Source organism: Copadichromis virginalis, linkage group LG23 (genome assembly GCF_057382275.1).
Source record: "Copadichromis virginalis isolate Kocher_CV1m ecotype Utaka linkage group LG23, C_Virginalis_male_GT1.1, whole genome shotgun sequence".
Classification (NCBI taxonomy): domain Eukaryota; kingdom Metazoa; phylum Chordata; class Actinopteri; order Cichliformes; family Cichlidae; genus Copadichromis; species Copadichromis virginalis.
In genome coordinates, this window is record NC_140639.1 from 49,099,524 (window position 1) to 49,119,370 (window position 19,847).

Here is a 19,847-nt window from a genome sequence, read left to right on the forward strand (position 1 = left end):
ACCTCATCAGTGGGACTCTCAGAGCTACCAGCCCTTTGCTACAATCACAAAGCTCTTCATTGAAATCAATGATACCAAAGCTGGAATCAAATGAGTCCAAGTCTTCTGCTGATTCAGCATCACATTCATCTTTGCTCCTTGTTCTGCATCCCCACCATGGACTTCATTCCTTTCCAAGCCAGCCTTGAGTGTCCTTTATTCAGCTCATCCTCTGCTTTACTTTTACACCTGATTTTAGCTGCTTTATCTCTCTTTCAACAGGTTTCTGTGCCTCAATCTTTTTCTTCTCTCCCTCATAACAAGACAGCTTCTTCTGCCTGAGAACATGTTGGAGTGATTTACTAATCCAGGGCTGCTTATTGGGGAAAATACTTCCTGTTTCCAAAGTAATCCCCATTTTTCCCAGAAAGAAATGTCAGTAGAAATCGATGATCTAAGTGAGAACATGAGCCCTTAAAAAGTCCCAGTGGGTGCAGTCAAAGCGGTCCCTCAGTCCCAGTATAGAGTCTTTGGTCCAGACTGGAACAGCTGTGTGCCCAGTTTGAGCTCTCTTCAGTGCTGTGACCTGACAGACCCAGAGAGGCCATCACATCACATTTAGAAGCTCCCCTGATGGAGCCACAACACATGTCCAATACTTAGTCTGTCTTGTTGGACCAACTGGAAGAAATGATTCAAGGACTTAGTCACAGAACAGAGATTCAAATCTCCAAAATCCAACTGGCTGCATCAGGACATATAGTCTGAAACTCTGCACAGTTTCCTGTTTGAAGCTGCTTCCTGTTGGCTTCAGCTGTTTGGAGTTTCCATTTTCTAAACTTCTACATTCTGAACCTTCTTCAGCTCTGAACAGATGATGAAACACTGAATGATTTCAAGCACTTTGTCTAATAAACTTACATCTTTCATTCTTTATACAGATTGAGTTACTGTGGTTTGTCAAAGATCAGCTGTGATTATCTGGCAGCAGCACTGAAGTCCAACCCCTCCCATCTGAGAGAGCTGGAGCTGTGGGGAAACAACCTGAAGGATCCAGATGTGAAGCAGCTGTCTGGTCTTAAGAAGAGTCCAGACTACAGACTGGAGACTCTGGGGTCAGTAGAGTGATGGAGTGAGTGGGTGGTGCTGTCAGCAGTATTGTACTAAACACAGTCAGTATGAAACAAAGATCCAGTGTTTCCTGTAAAGCTGCAGCTTCTCAGTGAAGCTGTGAGAGGAGAACGGTGACAGGCTTCAGGATTGGACACAAACACTTCCTGTTTCTCACCCTTATGGTCACCATAGTAACGGCTGACACGCTCTGATCAAACACTGTCAACAGCCAATCAGCTCTCTGAACAAAGCAGCACGCAGACCAATGACTGCATTGATTTCCAAGTTTAAAGCAGTGAAGAACACAGTCTGTAGGTGAGGAAGAATTTAGTGAGAGCAGATGTTTGGATGGAATTCCTCCAGTTAACAGCTGGAACCGTCCATCTGGATTGTTGGGCTTGTTGTTGGGGTTCCTACAGAGCTCAGAGTGGACACACCAAGGTTCTTCTAATGAATGAAAGTCCAAACTCAAACTAGGAGGGAAAAACATTTTCAGCAACTTCAATAAAAATCCAAAGATTAGAAAAAGTGAAGCAACAATGAGTCCTAGTACAGTCCCAGCACTGATGTCCCTGCTGCTCTTTATACTGGATGTGCTGCATCACTGACTGACAGCTGATGAAGAGTCTCTGGAAACACTCGTTTATCTCCTCTGCTCTTCCTCCTTCTCTCTGCAGGTGGAGGTGATGATGGTAAACAGGACGGTGTGTGTGCTGAGAGAGGAGCAGCTGTGTCCTGATGATCCAGAGAGGTTGAAGCAGCAGCAGCTTGTGTGTAGAGACGCTCTGACTGGGCCATGTTACTGGGAGGTGGAGAGGAGAGCTTCATCCAGCAGTGACTGACAGAGGAATGAAGTGCAGATGACTGTCAGTGCTGCAGAGTGAACTGCTCTGAGAACAGCTCCACTGTCAGACACAATGTAGAGTCCAGCATCAGCCCTGTGTGTCCCTCTGGATCTGACAGAGGATCATCAGTGTATCTGGACTGCTCTGCTGCTGCTCTGTCCTTCTACAGTCTCTGCACAGGCTCTGTCTCACTCTGGAAAGATTTTACAACTTGTTGTAATTACAGAACGTTAATATAATATTCAAACATGTGATCTTCTCTTTATTTCTGAATCTTTACCAAATAAAGAAAAACCAAACTAACAAACAGAAGCTGTCGTGTCCTTTTTCACCACATCTGTGAATCTTTTCTGTGTTTTTCCTCTTTTCCTCCTTCCTGCAGCTCCATCTTCATCATTCTGTGTCCAGTATATGTGAACACGTCCAAAGCATCTGAGCCTCATGTTACCCGTTTGTGTGAGTTACGCCTGTCGTTGTGTTGTGGTGTATAAATAAGGGGCAGGAGACAGCGCTGGATCTCTGAGTTCTTTACTCTCAATTTCTGCAACATCTGCAATATCTAGAAATGCAAACCTGTGAGCTGTGTGTGTTGTGCGTCTGCTCGGCCACCTCTCCTCCGGCCGTGCTGGAAGCAGCTGTGCGTTTGACAGTTTTATCGACTCGACAATAATCGAACAAATTAAATGTTCAAAAATATCAACTTAAGCACTTCAAAGTCAACAAAAAGCTTAAAACAATGAAATAATATTTCACTGACAAAACAACAGCTCATAAGAACGATACACAAAATAATACAGAAACAAACAAATAAAAGTTATTAACCAGGATCCATGTTTTTGTCACAAACACTGAATCAGCTGATTCACTCTTTATGTTTCTGAGTTTGTTTTGTGATTATAGTTCTGGTTTCTGTTTCTGTGTCTTCACTGTGTCCCACGTCTCCTTACTTTGGACTCTGTGTTATATTTCCTGTTTTACTTTGACAGTCCTGTGTTACTGTTTCCTGTCTCGTGTGTGTAATTGGTCCCAGCTGTGTTTCCCTCCTGTCTCCCGTTCCCTGATTACTAAACTGCGTCCACGCCGCCGGCGCTCCTCTCCACAGCTGGATTCCAGGATTTCAGAGCATCCAGCTGTGGTGAGTGATGGAGACACTTTCTCTGCTCCCTCAGTAATCAGGACAGTTTATTGAACATCAGAGGACATAAAGGACTGTTTTTCACCTGCCCGTTCTGAACCTGGACATTAAAGACTGCTGGCTTCAAGGACATTAATCCCAGTGTCAGCCAGCCAATAACAGCCTGTGTTTTTCAGCTCTTTAGGAGTCAGAAATGAGAAAGACACAGACTGCTAACCTCTCCCTGCAGGAAATAAGCTCCGCCTCTTCCTGTCCTGTATATGAGTGATTCTGACATGAGACACAATGAGTTTCCTGTTTATTGTGACTTAAAGCGAGCAGCAAAGACACTAAACTGTGTGTTTCCAGCTGAAGCTGCTTTTTGTGTTGCTCCCACAATCCTGTCTGAAACAGTCAGTGAGGAAAACTCAATGTGACTTCAGAGTGACAGAGGTAAGCGACTCATGTTGTAAGTGACGTCAGACCCTGGAGATTTTGGCGGAAAATTAAAGCGAATGGTAGTTTAGAATTGAACAAATTCCTTTAAGCTTCAGTATTACCAAATACACTTATCAATAGTCTTCTAACTAACAATATTTGTCTAAATCATCTCCAACACCCTGGAGAACAACGGGGAGAGTTTAGAGGCTCTCCAAGATTACATTGATCAGTGCTTCCAGGATCTTGTGATGAAGAAGGCTCAGAGTGCAAAACCTTCATCAAAACCCACCTGAAGCTGCTGGAGGACACGGTGAAGATCATCGCCTTTGATAGAGTGCATCGCATCGGCCCCATGCGGGCTGCGACCGGGAGACCACGTCCTACTGTGGCCAAGTTTGGCCACTTCAAACAAAAGGAACAGGTGAAAAGTCTCCGTGTCCATCGGTGTTTCTCCACGTCTCTCTTCCTTCTTCGTGTCATCTCTGTGTTTCCCTGCTGCCCTCATGTTTTCTGCTTTGTCTGTTAGTTTGTCCCAGTTTAGGTTGATGTTCACTTCTTCCCTCACCTTTGTTATTTTCACTGTAAATAAATCTCCACTCGCATCTCCACCGCTGTCTGCATCTTGGTCCTCATTCACTCCACCACACGACTGCTGCCCCAGCCGTGACAACTTTTGATGTTTCCTCTACATTTACCTTTAAAAATTATTTACTTTGCCTTGTTTGGTATCATTTGGTATCAGATGGCCGACTTCTAAATGGCCACCATGGTCACCACCGAACTTGAGGAGTTTGCCCCCTCACATATACTAATGTGCCACAAACAGGACTTTAACATCACCAACCATTCCTATGTTATTACGGTGTATCCATATAACTGGCCCACCCTGTACAGTTATGCTTTCATGTTGACATAGTGTATTAACACAATTCAAGGAGGATTCTAGGATCAGAGCTTCGGGGGGCTGAGCACCCAGAGAGCTGCCCAGCCAGCCAAGATACACTTTACTCGTCACAATGAGACTTCTTCCCCGTCTCTGTCCCTGCATCCTCCCTGTCCTCATCGTCTGTTGTCTTCGCCTCCTTTATCAGTCATCATAATTTTACCATCTCTGTGCAAGTCTGCAAATTTCTTTATTAAATCAAAAGATTATTAAATCCATCAAGTCTCTCTGTGCCTGGGTCCTCGTCACAAAACATGCCATCACTGTTTTGTACTTTTTAACAATTTAATCCCACATTTGTGAAAGAAAAGCAAAACACTTTTTTGAAAAGTCTGTAACAAAACCATCAAATCTGATCAAGGTTATTTAAATGCTGCCAAAGAAGAATGGATTGGAATAAAAAAAATACATATCCTAACCTTAATTACTGGAGGAGAATAATGAATGATGCTCATAGTGAGTAAGAAGTAAACTGAGTGCATATTTTGGACAGAGATTCACTTTTAATGTGTTTGTATAATATAATACAGATGCATAAAAACACTCCTGAAACAGAATAAATTATTACAAATAAATTATTACAAAATATTAAAAAATATTATGGATACTTTTGTTGTTAAAATGTTACCTCTCAACCAAGTTCTGCCTTTTATATTTTTAGTAGTGTGTCACACAAACAGGAAATATTGTCAAAAAAAAGTAAGTAAGTGCTGAAGCACCCCAAAAATGAACCAAAGCACCCCCAAAAATGAACCAAAGCACCCCAAAAATGAACCAAAGCACCCCAAAAATGGGCTAAAATCGCCCCTGTTAACAAATAATAGCCCAACAGTCACTTTTATGCTTACTGTAGCTGTTAGCTAAAAACACTAATTTAGCCTAGTTTGCCCTGAATTCAGCTTTGACAGACATGATCGACTGTTTCCAGTAGAATTCCTCGTTGTCATCTTGTTCCCTCTCAGAGCCCCGTATGCTTGCAGAGACCCCTACAGTAGGGAAATGTGCCAAAGAACGTCCAAAACATTGCATTTTAGGTTTATTTATGCCTTACACACAATCCCAACTCTTTAGCTAACTTAACAACTTTGGCTAAAGTCTATAGTTAGTCTTACTCGTTTGTACAACATTTCTGGATCGCCACTGTTTGAAATGATATGACATATGACTCTCACTGAAACAGCAAACTTTGTAGAAAACACAACACTTCTGATTCTCTATCTAGCTGTTTGGTCACAGCTGTAGATTACATTATAAGTGGTTGTTCACTCTTGTCAATAATTACATTTCTAAATTCTATTTGTGCAGTTACATGTAAACAAAGTCCAATATTGTATCTAAATGATTGTGTTATGGTGGGACAGTTTCCAATTTTGTTGTATTATTGTACTAGGTATGACTGTGCAAGAGTTATCTTATCTTCCTTGCTTGCACCACACTCTTTGCAGAAATGGTGCACAGCAGCACTGCATCATGTTATTGTGTTGTATAATATACCAGAACTAATACAAAGCAACATCCATGTACACTATAGGTCCAAGCCAATGTGCCCAAATGGGACCTCCATAAATGGTAAGGGGCGCAAAGGCACTTTAAGACCAGTGGGCACACCATCGGTGCACATCCGCTCGGATGCTTTTTTCTATTCATTTATTTCCCTGTTTATTTATCGATGCACAAAAGCAATTATCTCAGAGACACCATCCTCTTAACAGAGACTCAAATCAGGAACCTGCAGATTATTAGTCAGCAGCTTTAACTTCCTGTCTTTGTCTCACTAAACCTTCCACATGGAAACTTGAGCTGCCCACTCAAGCACAGTAGGCTTTAACTGGCTCTGCTCAAGTCACTTCAGTATCTGAGAAACTGTCTCGATGCATGCCAAAGAACACTTTGACAATACGCTTGTGTTGAGTCAAATCCACCACAAGCATATTCTATGGCAGTTTAATTCCACTCCACATAAAAATAGTCACGTATTATTTCCCCCCACCGAACTTCCTGCCAGTAGCTGGTGCCCCCACCCACAGTGCATTAGTGGTTCTCTGTGTTTAGTGGCTCACTCTGGGCGGCTGCTCGGTGGGGCCCGGCCCCCTGGCTCTGTTGGGCCTGTGCTGCGGGTGGGGTGCCCTCAGGTCTCGGCCCTCTGGGCCCATTTACTGCTCAGTAACATTTAATATCTATTATTTACTACTACTTACTAGCCTACTTACTGCATATTATTGGTTGTTGCTGTGGGTTCCCCACTGTGTTGGTTTTTCCTTGTGTTTTTCAGCAGATGATGAAATAGATTTTCAGTATGTTTTCTCTCTTCCTCTCCATCTATTTCTCTTCTTCTCTATTTTTCCCTCTTCTTCTGTTAACTTTCTCCCCAGCTTATCTTTTTTCTTCTTTCCTGACCCCCGTTCTGATTCTAATGACTCAAAATAAAGTAAAATCATCATCAAATATGACTATCAAGTGGACCAGTATAGCAAAAACCATAATGGTGGCAGAGGCCCCAGAGCTAAGTGGCAGGATTTTCAACGTTCAAACCAGATAAAAAACAGAAATTAAATGGTGTTAAAAGCCATGAATTAAGGCAATTCATTCACAACATCATTACAAGTTTTACTGGACGTTAATATTTTTCTCCTTTTTTCAGTGCAAAACAAACTAACAGTACACATGATGCTGGCAAGTTAAAATGTCAGTGTCTTTTATAGATAGCATGTCTAGCATCATAGTTTTATAGATCACGTAGTCAGGATAAAAACTCCATCTCTGATTATTATTGTACATGACTGTGACATGCAGCGGCCTCAGCATCATGATGAAGGCGACCGGAGGAGATAGTTTGGTAGACATCGATGTTTTGCCGATGAAGGCTCATGTAGCGGTCCTCTTTGTCCTAAACAACAATTTACACTGTCATTTACATTTAATTAAAGTGCAGCTTAAAACACAGACATAATGCACTGCAGCCTCGGCACAATTAAGTGTAAAACAGAACTATGGAAAACTCACAAACATCTGGCGAGTTTCAGATCCTGTTAAGTTAGTTAGACCTGATCTGTTTTCTCTGTTAGGATAAAAACATCAGAGGTCATGGGGTGAAAAATACCTCAAAAACAAGACTAGCTATGTCTACAACTAATGTGTGGTGTTTTAAAAGAACCTATGAGATACTTTGAACACCACAGTGGCTGCTGTATGCAGTAATGTGCTCAAGTGATTTCAAAGGGTCATTTCATGAGTTTAAGTGCGTCAGTAAAAGTTTTCACCTGCGAGGATTTCTCCTCAGGCTGTAACCACAGGTTATCACAGCCACACTGATGAGTGAAGCAGCAGCAGAAATGATGGGAACTGTAGCCATGAACTTCATGCCAGAAGAATCTCCATCGTCTGTTGAATGTTGCCACACACACAAAAAAACTTCATTTTGAAAACATGAAAAGTCACGAAATTTGCATTAACCTGTTATATGAAGGTGGAAAACATGTTTATCTTTTCATTACATTAGAGTTACAATTGCATCATTCAAACATTTCACTGATGAAATAACACCAAAGTTGTGATTGGAGCAGTTTTATAATGAAATTTTAAACAAATTAGCCAGAAGAAGAGCTTAAAAACATTCCAGATGTTCATCTCCTGACTGAAACCTTTCATTAATCCGCTGCAGGCGGGAATGACGACCTCAAACCATGTATGACAGAAAAGAAAGTGTTAACGCAGTTCCAAACATCCACCTTGAATCTGCGGTGTGGGTATAAATAGAAAATGTTTTTACCTCTCACAGTCACACTGAGATGGAGAACATACAATCCACCACGAAATCCACACTCACAGGTGTAGTTCCCACTGTCTTCAGATGTTAAGTTGAGCAGGTGGAGAAACACAGTCTCATTTTCTTTGATCAGTGTGAACCTGGAGTCACAGCCATGAATAAAGCCTCGGTTGTAACGATAGAGCAGACGACGCTGTTCTCCTCGGCTCCTCTCTGTGCTGATCTCACACAGTATCATCACAGTAATATTCAGAGTTGTTTTGCTGCATATTTGAGTGGAATCGGGTTTCTTTCCAATTGTCTTCACAAGAGTCTCTATAAATTGTTCCAGTTAAAATGAAACAAAATCGGGATTATAGTTTCTATATATTTGTTGTTGTGGGAAAATCAATCACATATATTATTTCACTAACCTAACTAAAGCTTTCTTCTTAAACACCTGGCTTTACAGCTTTTCTTTTTTAATTATATATATTTACCTTCACTGCTAAAAACCACAAGCAGAAGCAGGAGAAAGCAGAGTTTCCGTGCAGTCATGCTGGTGAGGAAGTAACTGTGGCTGACAGTGTGAGGTAGACTATAGTGAAAGCAGGAAGACTTGCACCCTCCTTATTTCACCTCTTGTGTCTACACTGAAACTTTTACTATGTCTAAAATAGAAGTGCATAAAAGTGGAAGGACAGTAGAAGGTAAACCACCAACATTGTTTAAGCCAGACTGATCTCTCTGTTTATCTGGATGGACATTGTGTTCAAATTATGATGAGATGTTTGTTCAAAAACAAAACTAGTCTGATACAAAGAGTCATGTTTGCCACAGTTTATTGTGTTTGTATTGTATTAAATCTGAGAGCCTGAGTTGGAGTATTATGACTGAATGGTCTCCATTACTGGGAAACAACTATCCAGTGTGAAAAGATGGACGTTTATTATAATATATGAATATTATTATATTAGTATGTCACCTAAAGTTTTATATACTTTAAAATGTTTCATAGAGCTTTATTATCCACTCCCACAGTTCCTGCGCTTCTTGCTGAGCGTGTCTTGTTGTCGTGTTGATGGTTCACTGAGATGAGAGTCTGGTAGGAATCACTCGATGGCTGCTGAAGGTTTGTATAGGGCTGATCTGGCTCATCGTCATCCTTTAGAAAAGTGAAATATTTTAGGTATTAATCAAGTTCAACCCGGTCTACCCACACACTCTATTGATCTTTAAATCTCTCCATCTGTTGCCTGGATTATTTAATGTTTCTGCTCATTTCTGTAAGAGCTTCTTCACAAAATAAAGGACACTGAAGTTGGCACTAATAGTATTATAACACTAATCTGTAATTATCTATATAAGTAGTTAACATCCTAAAACATAAATGTACATGTTTTATGTTTACTGGCAAACTTTTAACTAGCTGCTGTAGATCGTAGCAATAAATTGCTCACCAAACCGTTGGGATTTTCAGGTACAGACACTCCAGATGTTCCTGACCTTAAGCAGCCACGTTGATAAGAAAGGATGTCAGCATTAGTGTAACACTATTCACATTCAAACAGAGAAAAATCAAGTAAGAACATCTACATTTATATTATCTTCTCTCTTAATAATGATAATTATTTTTGGAAGGATAAAAAGTGTTCATTCTAGACATGATGTTTAACATACAGCGAATTCTCATTTATTGAAATGCGATGTTTCCTTTTACTTTCTCTACATCTATATCATCTTTGAATTACTGCAGCAAAAATAGTCTCACCCATTACTTTTCCTCCAGTAGATAAATCCCACGATAACTCCAGTTATAAAGATGATCACAACACCGGGCAGATAAACGGAAAAAGATTTGTCTGCTGAAGTGTGGGCCTCGTTTGTGTCTAAATCATTGAAAAGATGCATTTGTCAGTAAAATCATTTACTTTCATTTCCTGGAAATCAAAACACAAATCAAACACAGTTTACGTCTACTGAAACTCTGAGTGAAGTAATGAAACCCCAGTTTTATAACCACAGAGCTTTAAATATTGTCACTGTGCTCTTTTCTTTTGTCTTCTTCTTCTTCTTTTGCATCTTTTCTGAATATTACTATGAACTGAAATTGGTCCAACTGCTTATATACATTCACTGGCCACTTTATGAGGTATACTTGTTCAGGGTGTAACACAAATATTTCAGTGTTCATTTCATTTGTCAATCACATGTCAGCTTCATCTTCCTGGTTAAATAAAGGTTAATAAAATAATAAAATGTCAGCAAATCAATGCTCAAACAGAGCAACATGGCACATGTTACTGGTCCCAGTGCTTCACAAACTGCTGATCTGCTGGGATTTTCACACACAATCATCTCTGTTCACAGACAATGGTCTGAAAAATAGAAAATATCCAGTGAGCTGTGATTCTCTGGGTAAAAATGCTGTTTACACATCAAACCTTGAGGCAGAGCGGACCACACTGGATATCACTGCTGTCCTCTAACAACAGCAAGCTGAGGCTACAGTTTGCAAGTCTGGACAACAGAAGACTAAAAAAACGATGCCTTGCCCGATGAGTTGATTTCTAACAGTTCAGACTGCTGGTGGTGTAATGCTCTGTGAAGGATTTTCTTTGCAAACTTTGGACCCTGTAGTAACCACTGAGCATCATTTAAACACCACAGCCTGCCTGAAGGTTGTTGCTGACCACATTCATGTCTTTATGCCCAAAAAATACCCATCGTCTGATGGCTGCTTCCAGCAGGATACCACACCATGTCACGGCGCTCAAATCATGTACGGCCTGCGCAGTCACCAGATCTCAATCCAGCAGAGCACCTTTGGGATGTGGTGGAACGGAAAGTTTGCTTCAAGTAAGAGCAGCTGACGAATCTGCAGCAACTGTGTGATGATGTAATTTCAATATGTCTTGAGAATCTTTGAGGAATGTTTTTAGCGCCTTGTTGTGCCACAAAAAATGAAGACATGTTTGATGGCTGAAGGTGGTCCAACTCGGTTCAAAGATGTACCTGATAAATGAGTCAGTGAGAGTATTTAAACTGCTGTCAGTGAAAATAAGAAGAAAAGAAATGAACAAATTACAAGAATAAAAAACACATAAGCAGGTCAATACAATGCTAACACAGTGCTGAATAACTGTGTCAGATAAAGAAACCAAAATGCATTTACCTTCCACAGTGACACTGATATGGACAATATATGTCCCTTCAGTGTTTGTACACTCACAGGTGAAGTTCCCACTATCAGCTGGTGTTAAACTGGTCAGCTCCAGAAAGGCAGTCTGATTTTCTTTTGTTATTGAGAACCTGGGGTCACATTCCTGAGTAACGTTCTCTCCGTGTCGATACAGCAGATGACACTCTCCTCCTGTGTCCCTCTGTCTTTTGATCTTACAGATAATCAAAACAATAGTAGTCTGACTTTCCTTGTTGCAAATCCGAGTGACATCGTGTTCTCTCCTGACTGTCTTCACAACAGTCTCTGTAAACAGGGACAGCAAAATACGGTAAATACAAGATTCAGCCTGTGTCAGAGAGGACTTTAGTTTCTATATTTTGTGAATGTTAAACCATCTTTTTAATCCCATAATAATGTGTTTAGTTTAAACTAAAAGCAAGGAGGTTATAAATTTAAAAATATTAATAATGCATAATGAAAATAGTTTCCTTGTATTACCTTCAGCATCATGGGACACAGCTAGTGGTAACAGCAAAATCAAGCAAACTTTTGATACGTCCATGCTTGTTAACATGTCTGTAAGCCACCGACAGTGAAGAGGAAGATGTGCGGAAAGAAACAAGCTGAAGCTTTCCTGGCTAAGCAGACGTCAGACTGTTGCCCTTCACGGGGCAAGTGTGAAATGATGTAAAAAGGAAGTGTACTGACAGGACTTTCATATTAAAAGGCTGTAAAGTTGAAACACTGTGCGAGCTCCCACACAAAAAGAAAACAGGCTAGTTTTTCTTTATCACAGAGGAATTATTACACTGCTAACTGTCATGTTCGCTGAAGCTGAAGGATGGATAATATTGTAAAAGTAACAACAAAACTACCATTTATCATAACATTATAAGCATTTTAAACTAAAATAGCGTGTTACGTCATCAAACCGCTTCATCCAATCACTCAGATACTTACAAAGTTTTGACTGCATTACCTTTAAAATTTGTACGAAGATGAGCATAAAATGAATAAAACTGACATGCTTGCATTTGTTGTGTAGTGCAACAGGTGTATGTGGCTGAGGGATTCCCATGATGCAATGCGTATTTCTTCTTCAGTCACCTTTCCTACTCACTGTGTGTTAATGCAGCTCTCTGCATTGAATCATACCTGTTATTAACCTCTGTCTCTCTTCCACAGCGTGTCTTTATCCTGTCTTCCTTCTCTCATCCCAACCAGTCGCAGCAGATGGCCCCGCCCCTCCCTGAGCCTGGTTCTGCTGGAGGTTTCTTCGTGTTAAAAGGGAGTTTTCCCTTCCCACTGTCTCCAGACTGCTCACTCATAGGGAGTCATATGATTGTTGTGCTTTTTCTCTGTATGTATTATTGTAGGGTCTGCCTTACAATATAAAGCGCCTTGAGGCGACTTTATATTGTTGTGATTTGTCGCTGTGCAAATAAAATTGAATTGAAAATTGAATTGTGAAGGCCACACCAGAAGCCACACAATTGGGAAGTCAGTAACGTCAGACACCAGCATCTTTATTTTAATTTTAATGCACATTTCCACAAACATAAATAACGACACATGTCCCATAAACTATTTCTGGTTAATGTTTTACTGGTGCTGGAGGTCTGTTGGACTGCTGAGGGTAACTGGAGAGAAAATGATGTGTTGTTTTTCATTGGACGTTAAGGCGTCTGGGAAGGGATCTCAGACCATTTACATCCTGGGCCATCTGACCTCAGGAAATCACATGATAAGGTGGGGCCAGGTTTCACAATGAGCTCACCCGAAACCCTGGCTGATTAGGACCCACATCCGCTTTCACACCTTGGCTCATGTGATTAGGTGGAGGATCATCAGGGGGTCCTTTGTCCCTCTTTGGGGGGAAACTCCCACTGGTTTTAAGTCTGGGACTCCCCACCATTGACCCTTAGAACTGAAGAAGCTTCTCGGATGAGAGGTGAAACGTCTTCAAGCAACTCAAGAAGTCCAGACGCTTTTCCTTCCAAGCTCCTTAGACTACGATGACCTGGATGACTGAGAACCTTCACAGACTTAAGTATTAAATTAATAGTTGGTTTTCATTCTTTGTTTTTAGATATTTTATTTTCTATTCTTATCCTCTCGTGTATTTAACTGGCCAGTTCAGTCCAATTTACTTTGGGAAATATTTAATCTGAGGTAGGGTTGCACCAATACCGGTATCTGGTATCGGCCTCGATACCACATTTTCTAAAGTACTCGTTAAAAGTTCCCCGATATCGAGGACCGATACCACGGTCTGAGACCTGTCTATGTTTGAGCGGCATGTAAGGGGTTAATCACAGGCGCTGAGTGCCCGCCCCACAGGCCCCGGCTGAGTCTCAGAGCTGGGAGAAGGCGAGGCGAGTTATGTATTTGTAAGTAGCCATTATGACTTGACTAGTGGTGTTTATCTCTTTTAAGGGTCTAGTATCATCAGTTAATTAGTTTTTACACTTTGCAGGCACTTTGCTGTAAATACAACAACACTGCTGAAAACTCTAATTTAAATAATTACTACTGATGCACCTATCAAATAAACTAACATTTGCACAGGTGTTGAAATGCTGGACTCTTCCTCTCCTAAATCTGTGCCAGAGAAAAAATGCTGCAGGAGTGTTTTTTTTACATGATATGTAAGAAAAATAAGAAAAAGAAAGAAACCCTGTGATTTTAATGTGAATGCATTACTGACATCTTATGCAAACACACATTACGCACACCACTTTATCCCTTATTACAACTGCAGCTTTTATTAGTGCATGTTCACGGGACTTCTGATTCTATAGGGTCTTGACAAAAGTCTCTGCAATCAATTGATTACAATCAAGTGATTCAATTGAAACATGGAAATCAGCATTTCACCATTTTATACTATACATACATGTTTTGCTTTCAAGACTGGACAGGAGTGGCATGTGGGCGGCATTGTAGAGTGTGTTGACAGGAGGAAAACTTACACGCTCAGTAAATCACCCCCGTCACTACCTAAACCTCAAAGTCTCTAAACAGGAAGTGCATCTGCATGAAAGCTTCTGTTTTATATGCAGACAGATGACCTTTTGATGTAAAACCTTTCTCTGTATCTAGAGAAACACTTTAACTATATATTCAACTATATAGTTTAACATTTGGTCCGTAACTATCATTTAAAAACAATAAAAAGGTTTAAAAGAATATACATAGGCGGCTATAAAGACTGCAGGTCAAACATCGTGCAGATACAGAAGGACCTCCTGGGGTCCAAAATGTCGCACTATTACAGAGCAATGCTTACAATAGTCTTGCATGGTTAGCCAGTTAGACAGATGCAAATGTTAAAGTGCTAAAACAGACATGTAAATAAAATACAACATCATGTTAGCAGCTTATTGGTATTAATGTCTCTTAAAGCTCTCCATGACCTAGCTGCATCTTAACTCTCTGAGCTGCCACAGTCTTATAAACCCACCCGCTGTCTCAGGTCAGCTGATCAGCTGTTCCTGAATGTTCCCAGGACTGAGCGTAAACTTAGAGGACATCGTGCTTTTGCTGCAGCATCTCTGAAACTGTGACACGATCTGCCTTTAGAGATTAGACAGGCTTCTTCTCTGCCTGTTCTTAAATCACTCCTGAAAACTCATCTCTTCACCCTGACCTTTGACACCTTGTAAGATGTTGGTTTTTAGTTTGAGTTTTTTAGTTTATTTTTGCTGTTTTATCTTGTTTTGAAATATAGGGCTGTTTACATTTTTTATGTATTATGTGTTTTATTTTTTTACTGTTATGTTTTATTCTATTGTTCTTAACTCATTTACTGTACAGCACTTTGGTTTTGTCCTGGGTTTTTTAATGATTGTTCTTCATGTTTTTGGGGGTTTCTTTAGTTTTCAGTGGGCTGGGTGTTTTTTCTCCTCCGTGTTCTTTACTTGATTCTTGTTCATAGTTCCTGATTTGTTTTCCTAGTTCTTGTTTCTTAGTTTGTAGTTTCTTGAGTCCACCTGAGTTTCCAGCAATAAAAGCTGCCGATTCAAGTTTCATTCCACGTAAGAGTCCTGTGTTTGGGTCCTACTACCTGCCTGTCACAGCACACCATGACAGAAACTTTATAAACTCATTCATATTTCTACACGAGTCTCCAGCTATGTTAAAGATTTTTTTTCTTTCAAACATTTGTAAGAATCTCTTATGGTTCTCAAAATACTTCCACAAGTCCAGTAAGTGTAGTGCAGTAACATATTGATGGTATTATTTTTAATAATTATTTATTATTTTTAATGCACTTTGACCTGAAACTGGTATATAAAATGTACTTCCTGTAGAAAATGCAGTGTGAATGCTAATAGCTGAATAGCTTGAGTTGAATTTTTATAATTGCTGAAATCTTTGGTGAAAAACATGTTACAGTTTTTGCCCGTTGCTTGAACACATTTTGCAAAACGTCGCTCATTGTGCCAAAACTCTAAACACAAGTAAACATGACACATCAAAATATACCATTCACATCTGTGCCAAACTGAAACTCTGCTGTCAAAACCTAACATTCCTCTGTCAAGATGTAACTCTGTTGACAAAATGACACATACTTGCATCACATGCAGATCAGATCAGGGGGACACACTAGTCTACTTCATATAAAACACTGCAGTCTTTCATTGTCATTGTTTATTCTGAAGGCACATTTTCAGGAGACACAAACAACCAAAAAAAGCAAATAGGCCTACTCAATATTGTCCACTGCAGCACCATGAATTCAGATAAAGCAAAACACAAACATAATACAGTAATAGAAAAAACACTATACTGTACACACAAAAAATCATGACAATTGTGCATACGTGGGCTCATGGATCCCGCCGTCTGTTGGGGTCTGGCCACAGGACCTCATCGACATCGCAAGCAGTGTCTTCTCCCGCTGGGCACCGGGGAAAATATCCTCTTGCATGTCGAAACCATCCATGGATTGCTGTCACCTGAATGTAAATAGAAATATATGTGGTGGCCCCTAGAGACAAAACACGTACAAACTCCAAAGCACATTTCTAGCTTGAACTGAACTTCCAAAACAGAGCTACCTAGAACAGCGGTCCCCAACCCCCGGGCCTCGGACTGGTACCGGTCCGTGAGTCGTTTGGTACCGGGCCGCGAGAGTTGAGGCTCAGGTGTGAAATGTCTGGTTTTCAGGGTTTTTATTGCTTTTCAGCGTTATTTTGTTATCGTTTTTATCATTAACTCGGTTTTCCTGGGTCTTTTCACGTGTGTTATGAATAAATCTTCTTTTTTCGGTACTAGTTTTATTTTGTTGTATTTATCCGCGACACCTTAAAGGCCGGTCCGTGAAAATATTGTCGGGCATAAACCGGTCGGTGGTGCAAAAAAGGTTGGAGACCGCTGACCTAGATCACGTAAATGACACAATTGAAAGCATGAAAGCATATGTGTATTGTTTGTGTATTTATGCACAAGCATTCATATATATTCAAATCATTAAAAAAAAAAGTTCATTTGCCTGTTACTACCACACACCAAATCTGGTCGTTGGTACTTGGTGAACTGAGAGACACAACAGCAGAGGTCACTATTAATGCTATAAAAGAGGCCTTTGCAAGACATGCAGTTGCCGAAACTGTGGTATCGGACAACAGGCCGCAAGTTTCATCAGAACAGTTCAAGCACTTTGCTAAAGAGTACCAGTTCACACATGAAACGAGCAGCCCCAGGTACCCCCAAGCCAACGGGGAGGCAGAACGCGCTGATCGTACCATTAAAGACTTGAGAGGACTGTGACTACAGCAGAGCACTGCTAGCGTGCAGGGCCACCCCACTGGAACATGGGCTCTCACCGGCACAGTTGCTCATGGGGAGACACCTGCGTACCTCTCTGCCACAAGCTGCTGCGAAGCTGGTGCCAAAGTGGCCCGACCTACAGGCTTTTCGCGAGAAGGATGAGGAGGGGAGGCGTGAGCAGGCAAAACACTACAACCGCAGACATAGAGTCAGGACAGAAGGTGTGGATTACTACTGAAGGAACCACTGGAGCAGTAGTTGGACCTGCCAGTGCTCCCAGATCTTATGTGGTAGAGACAGACAGGTTTTCTAAGGAGAAATAGGAGCCACCTCACACCAACAGGGACTGTTACCAGATCTGGTCGAGCGGTGAGACCTCGTGTAAGATTGGATGTGTAATTCTCTGAAGTTATCCATTCAGGCCCTATTCAAAGCTGGCTTAGGCTGTTAGAGATGTTTACAATTATGTGTTTCGTTTAAATGTAAGTGAACAAGTGAGAGATGTGTATCATTTTAACGTTTGATAATGCTCTGCATTCCTGTTCTTGTGAGCTGAGTGAGTCATTGTGAAGTATGTCTTTAGCTAAAAGGAGGTGTAGCAGGAGACTACTGTACCCATAAGGCTGTGTGTGTGTGTGTAGCTTGTATCAACAGTTGTAACAGGCTAAGCCACCTGAGACACTGCATTGGATGATTGTTCCTGTCTTAATGGTTTCAGCTCAGATGTTCTGCTTTTTCCTTTCAGTAGATCAAAGCAGCTCGTGCTCCTTCTGCTTCCAATTTAGAAGAAGAAGAAGAAGAAGGCGAAGGCTTCAGCGAAGTGGCGTTCATGGTCTCAGTGAACAGTCACGGTCACACACTGCATGTGGTTTTAAAAGCAACATGTCTGTTCACCACAACAATGGAGATGTGTAATATTAGTGCAGCTAAGGTTTGTTCTTGAACATCAGTTCTGTTTTCTACTTTGATCACTTAGACCAAAAAAGTGTTGTTTTCAGATTCTTTCTTTTACATCTATAAAGCACCTGTTCATTTTTTTATTACAATTAGTTTCACATAAATGTTAGTGTTTCCTTTATGATCTTTTAATGCTTACACTACACTGTACACGTCTACATTAGAGACATTTCTGTTTCCTGTTTCTGTTGACTTAGAGTTGTGAAATGTTCTTTTATTTGATGCACAATATGAAGCTCATAATTTTCTTACAAATAAAACTCTAATGACAAACATGAACAGCTGTGCTTATTTCTGAGACATGAGTTTTTGAATGTGTTCATATTTAGACAGTGTGCATCTGTATGCTGAAACTGTGATGGTGAACCTGAGGTGATGGTCAACAGAAGGCAAATATACATCAATATAAAACAATATTGAAGTAATGTCTTTACCCTCTGCAGCGTGTGGACGCTGTGCACGCAATCACCTTATTCACTGTAGTAAACGTGCACCGCTAGCTCACGTGACTGACTGTCTCCATGGTTACATTGTATATTATTAGCTATGTAAACAGCTTCCAAAGATACCGCCATAGCTCTCTGCAGCTGTAACACTTTCACACTTTGCAAATCATTTCATGTTTTTGATAGTTATGAAGACAGAATATGTTTTTAAGGTCATGCTAGGCGGTTGCTATGGTGGTTGCTGTGGACTTGGGTGGACCGCGTCCGATTCCTGTTATTAGCTGTCCGCCACAGGAAGGCTGCGTTCCATTTACAAGTAGTGACAGTCTGCCGCAACTCGAACTCAAACCCCACTTTGTTCTTTAATTATAGGCCTTTTATAGCCGTTCATGACACGCACACACACATAAAACACTTTGCCTCACCATGAGAATGCAACTTCACCTAACCTAACTTTAAAGTATCTGATATAGGATAGAAAAATGAAGCAACCAGAGATTTAATGATGAAGACTCTGGGTTCTGTAGTTCACGTTTTACAGTCCTGAATGACTCTTTGCATATGATTTATTGAAGAGGAGATTAGAATGCACTTTACATTTAGACTGTTGCTGTTTCATTTTTTACATTGTTGCCGTGTTATGTCATGAATAAGGTTCACCTGCTGGGGGTTTGATGGATCAGCTGGACAATACAGTCAAAGACAGACTTCATTCATCATATGCAAGAATCCTAGTTGGATTTTTGTTGTCACTCATGTTTTTGAACCAAATATTGAAAACAATTCTGACAGACTGGATACCTGGTCAGGGTGTACATTACCTTGTACTCAAGCATCCCAGGACAGAGCCCTGCCCCACCATGAGCCTGGGTGGATACGTGGTTATTAATATAAAAGGACCGATACTGAATATGAATATTTCATGAAAACTGAATTATAATACAAATTAGTAATAAGGGTTTCTCTGCGCCCTTATCTACCCCATATTCAAAGAGCTGCGGGCAGAGAGGGTGACAGGAGAGGATGGCACTGAAGAGAAGATGCTCGGTTTCTGGAGTCTCCTGGTCCTGTCAGTATTAGTAGGATGCATCTGCTGTGTCTTCTCGTGGATGCTCACCTACCTTGACTCCTTCCAGCCTGGTATGGATTTCCCAACACAGTGGCCCACGTCAGAGACGTTTAATATTGATTACATATGTCTGAATTGCTAACCCTAACCCTAGCTCAACAGACCACAATGCCCTGGACTGTCAGTATTATTACATGCTGTGAACATAAGTAGCTTTGATCACAGTTTATATT